The sequence below is a fragment of the Falco biarmicus genome, chromosome 2 (genome assembly GCF_023638135.1).
Source record: "Falco biarmicus isolate bFalBia1 chromosome 2, bFalBia1.pri, whole genome shotgun sequence".
NCBI lineage: Eukaryota > Metazoa > Chordata > Aves > Falconiformes > Falconidae > Falco > Falco biarmicus.
This window is the reverse complement of record NC_079289.1, coordinates 76,184,654-76,202,807: the sequence shown is the minus strand read 5'-3', so window position 1 is coordinate 76,202,807 and position 18,154 is coordinate 76,184,654.

The window sequence follows — 18,154 nt, the reverse complement described above, 5'->3', positions numbered from 1 at the left end:
AATTGCTAACACACACCTCTGACATGGTTACCCGTTACACCGCTCAGTATGACCATCTGACATTTCTTTCTGGCACAAACACATGTTATTCTAACGATACTATATTTTTGCAAGAGACTACCCTACAGATTCTTCTCCTTACTCTATGAAACCTAAGAGCACTTCTTTAGAGGTGGCTGATGAAGTAGAGCACATAGTTATTTTGTTTCTTACTATAACACAACAGGAAAAGAAGCTACAAATAGCAGTAGTCAAAACAAAACAAAAAATATTACACTCAAGGGCATCTCAACAGAAATATTTGTTGCTAGATTTTGAAGACTACGTAGAGGACATACCAGCAGAGTTCTCATTTTGTATAGGAGGGTAAGGCATCAGAGTGCCATGGCCATTCTAACTGTATGCACATATTCCACTGCTGCTGAGGCTGCCTGCCCTTGTGAGAAAGGCCATGTCTTTCCTACTTGACAGCAGCAGTTCAGACATTTGTGGAGGCCAGATGGACTGAGTTGAGTCATAGAATCATAGAATCATTTAGGTTGGAAAAGACCTTTGAGATCATCAAGTCCAATCATTAACCCAAGATTGCCAAATTCATCACTAAACCATGTTGCTAAGCACCACATCTATGTGTTTTTTAAATGCCTACAGGGATGGTGATTCCACCACTTCCCTAGGCAGCCTGTTCCAATGCTTGACCACCCTTTTAGTGAAGATTTTTTTCCTAATACCCAATCTAAACCTCACCTGGCATAACTTGATGCCATTTCCTCTTGTCCCGTTTCTAGTTATCTGGGAGAAAAAACCTACCCCCAGTGCTTACAACCTCCTCTCAGGTAGCTGTAGAGAGCAGTAAGATCCCTCCTGCATCTCCTCTTCTCCGGATTAAACAACCCCAGTTCCCTCAGCCACTCCTTGTAAGACTTCTCTAGACCTCTCACCAGCTCTGTTGCCCTTCTCTGGACATGCTCAAGCACCTCTACATCCCTCTTGAAGTGAGGGGCAAAAGTCCCTTCTAGCCCCAAGCCCACCAGCTTTCACAGTGGTTGTGCCATTCCAGATCAGTGGCACCTGTTCTCTGCGGAGTGAAGAGAGGAAGCACGGACAGCTGCCTTCTCCTGCCCCTCTGCCTTCCTCCCTGCTCAGGGGAGCCTGGCAAAGGGAGGAACCGAGAGCTCAGAAGCAGGCAGTGTGCAGTCACGGCAGCTATCTGGGATCCCTGGGTGCTCAAAGTGGCTCCATCACGCCTGTTTTGGCAGCTGAGAAAGGCCAGCTCAATCCCTCCCCCTCTGGCTGCTTGAGAGGGAGGAAGAGGAAAGGGCAAAGAAGGTGATGAAGACTAAGGCTGGAGGCTGCTGTTTGTGAGAGGAGAGGCTGGCAAGGGTGCATGCAAAAGGTTGTTGACTTCTTGTTTGCACCTCACACTTTGACTGACAGCTTTAATGACCTTTAATTATGAAGGCCATTGTCATGGGTGTTCTCCCACACTGCTTTGTTTGACTTGTGCAATGAGGAAACAGCCATAAGCCAGGCTCCAGACCAAAAGCAGCTTATTAAATCAAATCAGCCCACAAGGCACCATATAACTCAACACAGATGTCCTGGAAAGACAACGCAGGTGTCTTACCTTTGGTGTACATGGCTTTTTTCCCTCTTTTCAGTGGCTTGTTTCACGAGACAACAGGCTTGGATTAGTGGTGCGGTGTACTGTGCCCAGAAGTGATATCCCTTTTTCTGACCAGGCATGGAAATGCCGGTTACTGGCCCAGCATGTGTGGCCACAGAACAGACAATAAACTCTGTATTCTCTGCTCTGAGACAGAGCTTGTTCACAGCATTCATAGCTTAGAAGCCTATCACCACTGCAGCCGCTCTGATACTGGAAGACCTGGTAATGGCACTGTGGTTTCCAGACATGACTAAAATATGACTCAGTCCAGAACTGCAAATGGGCCAAAAATACAATTTTTCCATGGCCCCATATCTCTTTACAACACTGGGCTTCTTACAGGTCTGTAAGATGATTTGGGAACATGTCTCGACTATCACTTGAGACACGTCCTTCTCCTCCCTGGAAGACAGCACCTTTCTTCACTGTTTACCGTCACTGAGGACTCACAATAACTTTGCCACTGGGATGCCCCGTGGAGCAGAACTTTTAACATAGGCATGATCTCAGGGAAGGAATGTCCGAATTACAGCTCATCCCAACTTTTGCCTGCTGGGGGAGGGAAGTACAGTGTAGATAAAAGCATGTTTAACCCCGAGGAGAAGGAAAATAAAAGCTCAGAAGCTACAGGTCTTCATTGGAATGTCTAGCTACTGAATTAGGAAGCTTGTTTTCTGGTTTTAAGTTACAGGGACACCTAGAAGTCTCCCAGACTGGATTAGTCAGCACGAGTCACTGTCTGGGAATTGTTTGGGTTTGCAGGAGGAGGATAAAACAATTTAGAAAGAAAATCTAATACACAGATTTAAAACATAGCCTGCTTTCAGAGCAGGGAGGGGTTAGGTCTGATTTGTAGGCTTTATAAAACGCTGGTTCCTAAGAGTAGGCAGGCTGTCAAAAGAGAGAGAACCTGTTCCCTGCTGATGCAGAATTGCTTCCTGTAGCATGTAAAAAGTGCCTCTGGCTGTTTTACTTTCAAATGCCCCAAACACAGGAACATCTGCAGCTTTTCTGGGGAAGCTTAGATGGCAATCTTACTATTACCTGCTGCTACACCTGACATGTCCTGTAAGCAAAGAGAGTCTGTATTCAGGGCAGCCCGCAGTTCGGTTCCTCAGGAGGTCTCTGACACCTGAGTGCTTCCTGCACAGGTTTATGCCTGCTGGCAGCTTAGTCCCATTTCCCCTGTTTCCTCACACCAGAATCCCTCAGGACCAAGACCGCCCACCCAGATGGCAGCTCTGGCTGCTGTCTGCAGGGATACCACAGGTGCAAGGGTGCAGGTTTCCCAGCCTAGCAGCTCAGAAGGTACATGCCTGAGAGGCACTGAATCCTATGCCACAGAGCCCATCCCAGGTATTCCAGTGTCCTCCAAGAGCAACAACTGCTCAGCTTTTTTATATGGTCTTCAAAGGAGCCCAGTGATCAAACTGCATTATGTCTTTGCATCAGGTGGGCATCACAGGCATAGAAGTCTTTTGAAATTGGCTGAAAATCAGCTAATTTTCACTGAAATAGTAAAATTCCTATGTGAAGTCCCTGTGGCAAACTTCACCCTCTTAAGTCTGTCATAAAGAGTTGCTCTGAAACAAGGCAATATGGGTTATTTTACATTGGCAATGTTTCTTGTTTCACTATTGGTGTGTAAAACAGTAGTAAATTTGCGGTGGGGGAAAGTCACTGTCCCCCTCCCTTTCTTTTTCTATTCTGCTCCCTCCTCTAACACATGCATCTCTGATATTTCTCCAGCTTCCTGCAGAACTAGGAGCCTGGTGATGTCAGTCCAACATATGTAACTTCGGGGGATGTATGATTACAACCAGCCAAATGCCAGTGTGTCCATCCCATGGGTGTTATTATTTTGGGGCTGGATGAGAGGACGAACAGTTGTTCTGTTTTGGAAAGGAAAGTCACATTTCCAAAACTTTCTGCACATGGCAAACAACTGTCCATGTGACAGATGACTGAAATAATGTTCAGTAGTATCCTTTTGAAAATGCTGAAACCAAAATGATCTTGGTTGCCAAAGGCTGGAGCCTGCCAGCTTAGCTGGGAATCATGGGCTTTCCAAGCTCCTCACTCTGTAGAAAGCAGGCAATGCTACTGATCAGCTGCAATGGTGACATAGTTGGGGTGACTCAGCATGTTGCATCACAGTTTATCAGAAATCTTTCAGCCAGCCCTAGGTATGAGTAGTCAAAGCAAGCTCTTCCTACACAGGCATTCTGGCTACTTTTCAGTGCTGTCAGGACTGTGGCTGTGATCCCATGGGCTCACTTGGGTGACCTCGCAGACCTAAGGTGTTAAAGGGGCAAATATTTTGGCTTGTAGTTCTGCCTTTCCAAATGTGGTCCCTTTAGTTTGACTTGATTAGGAAGATCACTTTGCAATGTCCTGTATACTTCCTAACCTCCCTGGTTCTGTAAGTATATCACCTGTTGGGAAATATTTGTGCCCTTTCTCAGTGACCTGTAGCCAAGCTTAACATTTTCTGCTTTCTAAAGTCTTACATGCACCTTAATTCTCCATAAGACACAAAATGTTTGAGCTGCACTTCTCTTAGTTATCCCAAGGGTAAAGTTAATAAATGAGGAGTGAATCCAGCAAAGCTTTACTTATAAACAGAGCATAAGAGACTTTAAAGGCTGGCAGGCTACTCTGTTTCAATGAGTAGCCTATAGCTGAATTGGTATTTGACTTCAGCTGCTGTCTCCAGAACAAATGCCTGCCAGTGTTCTTCCTCACACTTACAGGGGTGCCACCTTCTTATTTATGTTTGCTTGCACTCTTTCCTCAAAGATCATATCAGTCCATAGCCAGCAAACAGAGAGGACATGAGATGGGGAAGGAATGAAAGGAAGAAAAATTATGAAAATCATGAAGTATGATTTGGAAGATAAAGCTGCAAGGATGTAGTCACTTTACAAAGCCTATCTGTTCTCCATGTATTTCTCAGGCAATGGTCTTTGGGGCAATCTTCGTTGCCATGTCTCCATTGCTGCCTGTTGCACAGCAGGTGACTATTCTTTGACTCTCCAATGTCTGCTTATCGGATTTTAAAGTCTTAAGATGCATCATTCATCCACACCTTGCCAAAGCATATATACAGTTACATGGTATAGTCAAGAAGTTTCCAGGTGGTTCCAGCCAGCGTGGTTGCATTAAAGATGACAAAGGAGTCACTCATTGCTGAGGCCCCTCTTTGAGGGTGGTGAATTTTGCCACTTCTCAGGGCTTTAAATACAACAGTATACTGAGACAAGAATGGGTGGAAGTCATTTCTGTGAAGGATACTTTTGTGCCCTGTTTGCAGCAATATCTACAGGCATATTGATATTTGCCTCCCACAAGAAGCTTGGTGGTTTCTGTAACACAGCTACACATGAGGGAAGAGTGAGTTGTGTTTGGTCTTTTTTCCTGGGGGAGAAGAGGGGTGAGTGGGAGGTCAAATTTATCCCAAATCTTTAAATAAGCAAAATTATATTTCCTGTCTGTTATCCCTCCCACCTGGGTTTTGCAACTACGAAAGAGAAAAAAGCTGTAACACAAAAACCAAGTTCTGTTAAAGAGAATGAGGTTTTTCATTGTCTATTAAAGGGGAGCAAGAACAGTCCCCAAACAGTGGTTTCTCCTTTCAGTGAGGAAACTGTAAATAGCTGAAAAAAGGGGAAAAGTTCTGAAGGCTTTGTTTCTATCCTTGATAAAACAAACATATGTTAGAGCTAAACCATCCTAGAGAGCAGTTTCTCCTGTGAGGCTAATGGAGATGGATGCTGCAGGGAAGAGAATAACCTAATCTTCTCACAGTGATTGCTCAGCATCTGTCAGAATTAAAACTCCTCAAGTGTCTCTTTTCTCATTTGTACTACCACTCACAGACACTGTGAAGCTTTATGATGCAGCACTCTCAGCTGCTGGTAATAACCCACCATTAGAAACTAACAAGGCAACTAACACAAGCAACTCCCACAACTTGCTTTATCTCTGTGTCAGTTGTTACCCTTTTCCTGTCCCTCAGAATGTCTCTCTCTCCATTTGTCCTGTTCAGCTGTGCTCTTCCATCACCTCTGGTTCGTATCCACCCCTGTGCAGTCTCATCAGATGTGTCTCTCTCCTTCAGACGAGTCCATGGGCTGTACAGACACCTGAGAGCATGATGAGGGGGTAAGGCCCTGCTGCTGCAACAAGATGTGCCCCATGCTGTGTGCCATTTGTAAATGTAGACTTAGGTTTGCTGAGGGACATTATCTTTGTACAGAATGTTCTTGACCAAGGACCTGTCATTGGGTTCTTCACTTGCTGATGGCTGTAGCAAAATCCCTTCCTTCCTGTACCTTGGTTTCCTCATCTGCAAATGGGTAGTGACACTGATTTTCTTTGAGAAGCACTTTGAGCTCCATTGATGAAAAGGTTCATGGAGAGAAGGTTGTTGTTATTGTTGTCTGTAGTTTAAAAACATGCTCATAAATCATCTTTCAGGGATGGTGAAGCAGGTTTCATTGGCTCTGGAGCTGGGTGACTGAACAGAGAAGAATTTCCTTCTTTGGCATTTTCCCCTGGTTTTAATAACTTTGAACTCTTGCTTTAGATCTTGTTTACATTAGGCTGGTTTAGTAACTGTGTGTCTCCCTCCAGCAATTGTCTCCTTCTTCCCCACCTTCCTCAGGTATTTGGTTTAGGTACCAAACATCTGACTCAGGTCTTCCTGGAGAATGGCTGAGCTGGGGTGGATGGAAGAAGGAATTATTTTTCCCTGTTGGTGAGTAGAGGGACATAACATGGAAAAGAGGCGGAGGCCGCGACTGTCATGGACACGGGCCCTGGGAACATAAAAATCTAGGCTGTTACCACACCCATTTGGCCTCTTGAAAAGTTAAACACAAACTGTACGGATGGCTTGTGCTAAAAATGTTCGGGCCAGAGAAATGTAATGGGTGCTTCCAAGCTTTGCAAGCTACGAGGCTGCAATGCCTGCCTGTCAGAGCAGGCAGGGGAATGGAAGCTTCTTTGAAAGCAGCGGGTCGCTGACAGCTAGCACTGCCTCCGGTTAGTTAAACATGTGCCTTTACCACGGTGCGGCCCACAGAACGCAATCCCCACCAGAACAACACAGCTGCTGCTGCTTCGGTTTGCTCCCGAGAGGCTCCGACCGGCGAGGAGCCTGCTCAGAGCCCGGCCCAGCAGTCCCGCCACGGCAAGGCCTCTGCGCCCCGCCCCGCGCTGAGCCCCCGCCATTTCGGGGCAGGCAGCGCCCCACGCTGCAGGGAGGAGGCTTCCCGCCACCCCGAGCCGAGCCGTGCCCGGCCCCGCCGCCGGCGGCTGCCGCGCCGCCCGCTCGGTCCCCGGAGGCCCCCGCCCGGCCGCGGCCCGGGGCTGGGGGAGCCCTCCGCTCACAGCCGGGGCAGCGGCCGCTAGAGGGCCATCGCCGCCAGCCGAGGCCGGGCTGGCGCCGCCGGGAGCGCGGCCGGCCGAGCTGCTGGCGACCGGCTGCCCCGGGGAGCTGGCGGCCAGAGGGTCCCTCGGGGCCGCTGAGGGGCCGGGGCCGCAGGCGGCGCGGTGCGCGGCGGGGTAGCCGGGGTGGGCCAGCGCTGCGCTGAGCGAGCGGAGGGCAGGTCCCGGGCGGCTCCTGGCAAGGGCGCAGGCGGCTGGCAGCAGTGCCCCCCCCAGGCGGGAGCGGGGCTGCTGCGGGGCGAAACGCGTGTCGCCGCCGGCCCCTGCCGAGGAGGGCGAGAGGACGGGCGGTAGGTGAGGAGTGCCTCAGGGGCGCTGTCTGCTGTGGCCCGCTAAGGTGCCCGGCAGCCGGGGCTCCGGCGCCCAGCGCTGCTGCCTCAGCCCGTCCTCACCGCGCCTGGCGTTTCCGCGCCCGGCAGCCAGCTGCGTGGGGAAGCAAAGCTTCACCGAACCCGAGCCGTACTCTCCCTGGGTGTTAGCAGGGCCCTGCGTCCCTGGACGAGATTTTCCCCAAACCTGGTAGCCTTTAACCTCCCCAACGTCTCGACCCTCTGCGCGGCCGGGACGAGCTTTGTGATCAGTGGGGCTGGGAGGCTTTACCATTTATTCTTAGGCTGCCCTTCCAAAGGGTGATCACCCTCCCTGGGGAGCTGCAGCGTGACAACCTCTCAGAGCAACAAGCGGCTGGAATTAAACAAGGATGAGTAATTATCAGACATTCAGTCTAACAGTAGTTGAAAGCCGAGCCCCCCACAACAGGGCTGTGGTATTTGCTGGGAATCTGAAAGCTGTTTGATAACGCTGTTAAATCAATAAAGGGAGAGGGGAGAGTTTGTTTGGCGTTCGCGAGTTTAGCGGATACTTTCTTGGTTCACATGGTTCTGGGTTTAAACTGGAAAGGTCATTGTGTGGGGCAGTAACTGGGTGCCAGGCCTGAGGGAGCGCGGCCGGCAGGCGGGAGGCCTGGCTGTGCGCTCCGGCTGGCGGTACAGCCTGCGTAGCCCTTCAGCTCAACGAGGCCGCAACCAGGCGCTACCGGGAGGAATGCATATACATTAGCAGGAGCTGTAGGAAGGATAACAACATGCTTTTCCCCCTGACAGAAGGCAAGTTTTAAAAAGCTGTTGCCCTTGCCTGCAAGACATTTTTGCTTACTGCGTTCATTGCTGCTGGATGAGATTTTCAAGGCCAACCCAAGGATGACTGTAGTTTTATATCTCCTGTAAAAATGAATGGAATACATCCATCTGGCTTTTCTTTCCAAGTTTCAGCCACGGGTCCTTTCCTCTCCTCTTTGTCAGGGAAAAAGTCTTGTTGGCCACTCTGCCACCGCGTGGGGGACTTGAGCAGTATGATTCAAGGGAAGGATGGCCTGGAGCAGCCCAAAACGCAGCGTTGCAAGGAGTAGGGGCAGTGACATCTGAGGATGAAAAGCGTTGGGCATACAGCTGAGATGGATTATTTTAAAGCTTCTGACAATTGCAGATCTCTAAATCTGAAGGAAATAAAATTTCTTAACATAGTTTTCCTATGACAGGCTTTTCTGATTAACTGAATCCAAACCTGGCAGGAAGGTAAACAATATTGTATCTCTGGGCTTGAGACTTGTAATTACGGTCCATTCAGAGAGAAATCCTGACCTTTCCAGACAGATGAGCTAGCTGCAAATGCACCGATCAGACAACCAGACAGATCCATAAATTCTTATGGGGAATGAATTTCAAGAAGTCTTGATCAAAACTGTCAGGAGCCGTAAATGCATCCAGATGGGATATAGCTCAGAAGAACTTCCCATTGCCACATCAGAGACCTGGAAGCTTGGAAAATGTTGAAAGTTGACTGTAATATGAGGTTCAAAGCTAATAGGCTGGATTGTCTGCTGTATTGTGTTATGGCTGTAATCTCAGCAATGCATCAGGCGCCCTGGCTGGCTGATAGGAAGACTTCAGCTCCTGAGGCAGGCCAATTCCTGCTCCTTCAACAGTATGCAGAATATTAGTACTTATTCCTTGCCTTCCATTCTTTCACATCCACACTTTTGGAGTGCCAGATACTTTGTCATCCTGGATCTATGAGATGGCTTCAGCCCTGTGACAGCATGTTTCCAGTCACATCTGATGACCTGTCCCTGAGATTTATGGCTTTTTTCAGTAGAATCCAAACTGATCCAAAATTTATAAGAAGGAACCGGATAACAAACCAGATGTGTTTCTCTGCTTTATTGATACTGTATCATCTATATGTTTGGTTTCACTTGAAGAATAAATGAATTACCACTTCACTGTGACCACAGCAGATAGAAAAGAGGTTCACTGGAGTATTCCTCTTGGCAAAACCCAGGACCTGTAAATGTCAGGCAGTTTTTACAAACAATCCGGCAAGCAGTCTTTTTGATAAAACTTTGGCCTAGATCTGAACATACCCCTTTATCCCATTCTACAAGTTCAGACACTGAGGTTGGGTTGTATCTCTAAGAAAAGAGGCTAATCAACAGGAGCGACTCAGTGACAATATTGATTTCTGATTAGCATTCCCAGAAGAACAGGGGAGTATTTTGCAGATCAAAATAAAGAATTCTGATTTTGACACTGTCAGGCACTAACGGGCTTGAGTGTCCTTGCCCAGCCTCCCCTGGGCCTGCTCCCACCATTGCCCATGGGCCAGGAGCCCCATTTCAATACTGGCCTGGGCTCCCAGTCCTGCCTCAGCTGTGCTTGTAGGCGTGCTCATCTCTAGCCTTGCTGCTGGCCCTGCATTGAACCTGGCCCTGGCTCTCTCCCTCACTGTGATGGAGGCTGTTGATGGACCCTGCTACCAGTCCCAGGCTCTGCCTCCTGTCTTCAGACCTTGCAGGACAGTGTCTGCCACTAAGGGCACTGCCTGCAGTGGGATCACCCTTTTCTCCTGGCTCCCTATTCCCGGGGGATCATCTGGCTTTTGTTGCTTCCTGACAGATACCTTGAATAACAAAACCCATAACTAATAATTTAAAAAGTCTAGCAAACAACATTTTATGTCAACAAGAAGCATTTGTGTCCAAGACCAGTTATCTTTCATGGTATGCATATGTGGGGGTTTTTTCACTGAAAATGCACCACAATTAGCGCTAATGGGCTCTGCTGTTGATTGCTTCTTCAGAGAGGTCAACAGCTCACCAGATGTGGAAGTTAAACTGTTCATAACAGGGCCAGCCCTTCCAAGGCAGAGTAACGGTACTGAGTGAGGGAAGTTGCTACTGCTGTTGACCAGGTTCTTTCATCTCAGGAGCTTGCTCATCTCCGGAATCATCAAGCGTTTCCTCTCCCAAGGGCTAAAATTCAATTTAAAATAAGATTGATGAAATCCTGAAGAAGTTAATATAACTACGTGGTGAAAATCATAACATCGTAATGAAAGAAGCTTGTGATCTTAATACAACATGGTTTGGCAGGTTGGAGTGGGAAATGGAGGTAATACCCACATATCCCAAATTACGTGCCAATGTTTACGTAGTACACTAGAAAGACCCACTAGTTTAGCCTGTAATACTCAGAGCAACCTAAGTAAAACAAGCACTCTGAGATCTTCCCACCCCATTTCCCAAAAGCCGTGCTTTGCCATTTGGTTTGAAGGAGTATGCCAGAGCTAGCCATCAGTGTTGTTTCTGATAAACATTTCACTAAGGAAAGGCAGGAGCTACTATGTCTGTTCCTGGGTGACCTGGCAGGGTGGCTACAGAAAAAAATTAAGAAACCTCTGGGGGTTTTTACTGAACCCGTTATGACCCTTGTCTGAAACTCTGGTACAGAACTAATCCTCTGAAGCAGCATGCCGGAACCCTGCTAGCCAGTACCACAAGGTAGACTGCATTTCCTTTGGTCCATTACACTGGGATGATGAATTTCATTGCCGTGCTTAACTTCTAACACTAACCAGTTCCAAACATAGGCATAGTTTGACTGGTTGTGGGTGCATGAAAGTTGCTGTGTGTCCTTTGACTTGGTCCAGGCCTTGAAAAAGAAGCTGTAGGGTAAAGTATAAAACAAGTCCATTTTATCAAGTCCACATATTTTCACAGGAGAATATATTTTTTATGGTAGGAAAAAAAATAACAGGCAAAGATTTATATACCTAGTGCATCCTGAAATTCCTTCTCTCTTTCACTTAGATATGCCTGTCTTCAACATAGAGTAAACTAGGTATCACAGAATTGTTAATGGATTTATTTTCCTTGCTGTCCTGAGAATTAGATATGCACGAACCATAATTTTAAGTGCTGTGAGTTCAGACAACTGCATAATAACCAGGAGCAACTCTTACTACTGGCCAGAGCCGTACAAGATGCAGGCCTGGGCAGCTTCTTCGTCATGAGGTTCCAGAAGTGCTGAGGTTTCTACATGGAAATGCTGCTGACCTGAGCTATCTGCCCAGCAGTGAAAATAGCCCCTGGTTTTGCAGTCCTGTTTGTTTGCAAATATGTTGTCAGAAGATTTTTTTTTTCCTTTTGACAATTCTCAGCCTTGCTTTAGCAAGTGGCCTAAAAGAGAGAACAGTGGTCTTGCCACCCCAAGAAAATAAAAAAAAATAAAAAGTACTTTACTGACTTCTGGTAGAGAAGAGGGGAGATAAATGAAAGGAACCGACGGGCAGGCCTGAGACATGTTTACTTTGCACATATTATTTTATTATGTTTGGGAGGCATTTCTGGTAAAAAGAGGAGCATAATTAAGCAGAGGAATGTTTGTAATTGTAACTAGGAATAGAAGTCTGAGCCAAGGAGCTACATTCAGTGACCCTGGGGTGAGGTTGGTCACCATCACCAGGCCAATAGCTTCCAGAACTGGAATGCAAAACTTCTAGCCTCCAAAAAAAAAAAAAACCAAACCAACCCCAAAACAAAAACAACAAACCAAAACCAAAATGGCAGAGAGGCAAAAGAAAAAGTCTTTGATTACAAGTTTTCTTTAGAGAGTAAACTAGGGCAGAATCCATTCAGGAGTGTTCTCCAAAGTGAGAGGCAAGAATGGGGTGAAGGGTTTCCTGGATGCAGAGGGACCGGGGTAATCTGAGATGTTGTATGCAGTCTTGCTGAAGAGCCGGAAAAATAGAAATTGTTGCCAACACTAGCTTGGAGAGTGAGGACTGGCAAGAGGGAATAGTAAGGGAGGCCACAGCCAGAATCAGACCTTGCTGCTCAGCAAGATTTGACCAACCCAAGCTGGAAGTGGGATGTTACTGCAGGAGGTAGGGAAGGAACTGAGAGCCGAGCTAACCAGCTTCCCAGAAAAAAGATGACTGTCAAATAGTAATACACTAGGAGTTAAATATTGCCTGCTCTGCTGTTTATCTACCTTCCTTTTTCTTCCATTAAGAAAACATTGCTTATTAAGTCAACTGAGTCATGTTTGCAAATGAAGAACATTGGCTTGCTGAGCACCAGAAAGCTTAGTTTTACTTTTCCCAAACTTCTGGATGGGCATGTGGGTTTAGAAGTGACCCCTAGGATTTGAACTCAGTCCTTGTTGCCAGTCAAGTCCGGACAGAAGGGTTATACAAGTAAGTGAAGTTTATTCGGTCTTTCCCTGCCCAAGGCTTCAAACAGCAACTTCAGCTTCTTTTTTACATCTAGGCTATGTGAGATCCTGTCAAAACAATTCACTAGTCTCTTTCTTGTGGTTTCCTCAGCCAAAAGCACAGCAAAACTGTCCATACTCAGCTCTGACCGCTTGCCCATGATTTGGTTTCAAGAAACTGCCAGCAAACAGGAGGCAGTGTCATGCTGAAATGTCGGCTTACCTGAGACCTGGCACAAGTGATCAACAAAAGGCTGACAAAGAAGCCATGGGAACCATCTGGAACAGGGCCAGATAGGGTACTATTTACTCAGTATGAATGAACTTTGGGTGAGGAGGTGTTGGGCTGTAGGCATTCTTCAGAGTGAAGCTACCAGGTGTCCTTCTCAGGGAGGACTGGTCAAATGCATCCTTTCAGGATGGCTTAGTATTTTCTCATTCAGTAAGATCAATCCTCTCCACCAGCAGTGGACTTGCAACACATTGTACATGGGCTGGAAAAAAAACCCAACAATTTTTATAGTGAAGGTACAGGAAAAGAGAGCTGCTCTTTGTTCCCAGCATGCTCTCAGCCCTCTCACTGCGCCTGAGGAACCTCACTTGGATTCCAGGCTCAGCAGTGCTTTCCCTGCAGGAAAGCTGTGGTTTGTGAAGCAGAGAAACCCCAACAGTCAGTGGGGGAACCCAATAAGTGGGCATATGGAGTTAGCTACATTAACTGCATTGTAGTGGGCAGCGCAGCCCTGTGCCAGGACCGAAAGGCAGCCTTCTGCCCAGTCAAATGGCAGTGCTTGCTCCAAGCTGCTTCTGTGTCCCCAGTGTGGTTCTGGGACTCCTTTTCCCCATGTTACACTGCCTGGATGTTGAAGTACAGGCCAGGGTATACTGTGAAGTTCAGCCACCATTCTGCTACTAAGAATGCCCCTTGTAGCCTTTCCTCCGGCGCCAGATTCCTCTGACACACAGGAGGAAAGTTCTTGGCTATCACTCCCTGCAAGCTGAGGCAAGCTCTTGAACCAGCGGTGTATCACTCCCACTCCACCTTTGTCTGCCACCAGTCAAGTGATTTAGCCCTGTATCTCAGATTCACCCAGGCTGGTTTCACCCCTATCTCACATTTGGATTTAGTCCCCAGGAGACACATAATGAAGTTTGGAGGCTTTGCTATTTATTCAGTTCCTCACTGTTTGCTGTGCTGACAGCTGGCGTCACTGCCGTGTTTGAAATCTTGGCTCCTGAAGTAGTAGCCCTGTTTCTTTTCTGCACCTTGACAATGTGAATGCAGGAGATTGCCTCTGTGCTGCTGTTAGCAGTGTCTGTGCTTAATCCCAAAGTTTGCATACACATTTGAAATTCTCCTGTTCAAGCAGCGATAGCACTCAGCTGATGTGTTTGCTCGGGCAGAGAAAAGGCTTCAGACATTGGTGAATCTTATTATTAGAGTGGCAAAAAGCAACCCATGGAAAACAAAAAGGCTCGTCACCAAATGTCAAAATGCAGATCGCTAAAGTGAAATTGGATGTGGAATTTATTCTCTGGGTAGTGAAGAAAGGCCAAGGATTTATAAGGCAGGGGCTGGGATGTTTTGTTCAATCAGAGAAATTGTGCGTGAAGGGGGTTTGACAAGCTCTGCAGACAGAGGCTTTGGTACCCAGAAGATCCTGTTTGACCACAATGGCAACCCATGTGTTGGTTAATATTCTTACCACTGCAATTATTTCAAATGGCTTTCTAGCAGCTGCTTCTCCAGCCATGCCTGCAAAACCACGGACTCCAACAGGTAAGGTCTGCTTTAGTGCAGGATCCCAGTGCTGTTCTGTGGTACATCTCGGTAGGATACCAGTCTCCTATTACGGCTGTAATTGCTAAGTGTGCTGGTTGGAAGGATGAGTTGACACACCTAAGTAAAAAGAATGACGAGAAGATTTTTTATTATGGTAGGAATTACTAAGATAAAAGGCAAGATATTCTCAGCTGGAGTAACTCTCATAGCTCCACTGAAGAAATTGACTTGCCAAAGATGTTGCATTCCTTTTAATAAACCCTTTTTATTATTTAATATTTTTTCTTTTCAATTAAATAATGTAATTATTTATTATACTTTAATAATATAATTATCTAATTACATTTATTTATAATTATTGATTCATAATCCCTTTTTATTTTGTGTATTAAAGCTGTGTACTTTACAGCAAACTCTACCATTGAGCTGAACTGTACTAGAGATCTGCATTTTCAGTAAGTGCCAGGCTACCTTTTTGAGTTAAACAGATGTAAAAAGAAAAATTAGTGTTAATCCAGCCAAACTGTGTGTACAGTTTTACACACAACACTAAAGAAGAACATAATGCTGCTTTTTTTTTTTCCCCAACCAAGCTCAGAATCAGATGTCATTGGAGATCCCTGTAGCAGATGAACAAGAAAGGATCCTGAAATTTTTGTTGTTTTATGAAGCACAGAAAAGTGCCATTCCCATAGCAGACCCTAAAATCAGTGGAATGAAAGCTAACTGCCAGAAAGTAATTGGTGTGGAAATTTGCAAATCTGCTACTGGTTCTGCAGAGGCAAGGTGTTGTATATAGCTGATTCTGTGTATGTCTTTTTCTATAATGTATGTAAAAGCTGGCGAACAAGAAGTGCTAGGTACCTTTTTGAATGGGGTAAGAATCTTCCTTGTTTCCTTGACTTTTGTTTTTAAATCTGTTTTTCTAAGGAAGGGGTACCTGTATGTTTGTTTGTGTGTTATGGGAACATTTTTTGGGAAGGAAAGTTGAAACAAGAAAATCGTCTCTGCTGAAAGGTCTTATAAGCATGCAAGTTTTCAGAGTGCTGGAGATATTTCTCTATGACAAAATTTAAAAATGGAGAGGAGAGCAAGCTGTAAAAAAACTTACTGCAAGCAATATGTCGTTGCAGATGCTTTTTTAATATTTTAAGGGCACCTGATTTGTTAATGTTCGTTCTGTATGTTTTACTTGTAATTTACTTGTAATTTACTTGCCATGTCATTCAGCACTTGTGACACAGCATGAGTCAAATATTGGAGAGATAATGATCATATCTTCAGGGCAGAGGTCATGTGGTCATGTTTCAGTATAACTGGAAGCAAAAACACACTCAGGGAGGTGGAGGGATTTGAATAAGAAACAAACCCACAAGCCACAGAATTTCCATTTACTTCTATTTGGACCAGTGATCTTTTGCTTTTAAATCTTAGAAGAGGCTAAATAATTTCTTTTACTAACACTTGTAGGTTATGTTCCAGCTTCAGAGGGTGAATGCTATATAAACTGATTCGTGTACACCATAGCATCATGCTATAAACAAGTTTCCTCACTATATTTTAGTATGCCAGATCTACCATCGGCCTGGTTAAACAAGGATCTCACTTCAATCATAAACTTAATATAGGTTCAATATTTGTCCATAGTTCTCCCATAAAACTTCCACAAAATAACAGGGAATCCGTTTTAACTTAATGAGAGCTGGAAGTGTGCAAATGGGAACAAAGAACAGGATTTACGTGCGTAGCTGACAAACTTGTTATTAACTGGACATGTTTAAATGAAGAACATAAGCCCGTGAGCACTGAATGCTGCTCCAAATCATGGCATGAACGTTCTGCTATAAGAACCAGCGTTAAATTATAGTAGTCCATAAACAACATAAATTCTGTGCAACAAAACCATGCAGCTAATCCCAAACAAAGAAGAGAGAGATTTGCAGCTTTCCCAGGTCAAATTTGGTAGATATCTCAGCACAATAGAATTTTTTCTGAATTTTAGACCTTGTCTGTAGGCATCTAAAAACCCTCTCCACTCTGCAGTCAGCTGAATTAGACTGTGGCGACACTTGTCGCTGCCAGAGCTGCCACAGTGCCTGGTCAGATTTTCTATCAGAGGTGTATCTTGTGAGTGGGCAGCTCTGTCTGAATCAATCTGGGTTTATGCTTGTGTAACCCACGTCATCTGACCTAGGTATTTCTGTACCAGGACAATTTCAAAGATCCCATCAGAGCATAGAATTGCTTTCCTGGAGACTCAGGACAGCCACGTGTATCTTGAAAGGCAGCTTTTGCGTAAGTGGGAGAAATGGGTGAGGTTTTACAAGTAGCAATGCAACAGGTTCAGCACAGAATAATATAGTTAACCTCCCCCCAGGCTCTATTTTCTGTTCATTGCCCTCCAATTTAGAGTTTGCTTTGCAGTACACTGTGGGCAGGTTTCTGTCAGGTACATCTATGTTGTTTCAAAAGCTGCATTTTAAGTAATATTGTTTGTGAAATTGGACAATTGCATACTCACTGAGTAGACCATTTACACCCATGTGATGTACTGGTAAGTAAATAGTGAGTACACTCCACAGTCTAGCAAATTTGAAAAGTTGGTTATATACTATTGCATTATTTGCTTCTTGTTCCCAGCTTTGGTCCCCTTTGAGTTATCTTCAGGGAAAGGGAAAGTTGTAACTCTTTCCTAAACCGGAACTTTCATCTCCTCAAGGACTCTTTGAGGATTTGGGTAAAATGTTCTCATTAAACTAACTTCAGGATAGAAACCAAGCATCTTGTTTGTGCAGTTTCTGTAAAGCCTGAAGCATGCCAAAACAGGGAGCACCACCTGAAACCACTGCAGGAGAGTAACTCAGCAGGTGCTGCGTGGCACTGAGATTGAGTATCCTTCTCTCTCGGTATCTTTGAAATTTGAAATCTCAGACATACCAAGCATATGTTGGGTCTGGAAATCTCATCAAAAAAACTCTGCTAGGCACACAGGTATATAACAAGGACCACCGAGCTTTCCAAGTCTGAGCTCTCTTCACCCAGCCAGCAACAAGCACGTATGTTCTGGGACTGCTTACGCTGGCTTTGCTAGACTTTTATTCCAGCAGACATTATTTTTACCCTTTGTCTGTCATTCAGAAGCATTTTGTGCCTTTGTGCATAACATTGTGTCTAGATAATTGTGACATCTCTTAAAAAGGAGTTTAAGCTCTAAATATTTGCCTCTGTATGTCTGATTGGTTTTTCTTCAGTCTTTTGTTGTCTGCTATGTATCTTGGTGGTTCTGGCTGAAGGTGGCAAGGCAGTGTTCATCCACTTGCTAACCCAGGTTGGTGTGGCCACGCTTCTCTAGACAGAGAGGGGTAGGGATGCATTTGCCCAGCACACACCTGATACTGCTCTTCTCAGGTCCACTGTCCGCAAACAAACGTGTTGACTGAGCACCTCAAATATAAGTATGCACTTCGCTGCCTTTTTCCTGGCTACCCTGTTGCCTACTGTTCCTGAGTTAGGGCTGTGACCCTTCCTAATGCCTGCAAAAAAGTTACGTGCTTGGAAACTTACCTGAGCAGGGAGCTACCTACATAAGCAATAATTAAAATACAGAGCAAGTGCCTCAGACTGAAAATAAGCCTTCTGTGCTGGTGTCTCAGGCAAATGAATGCCCCAGTCTCAAGCTGTAACTCCTTATCTGTAATT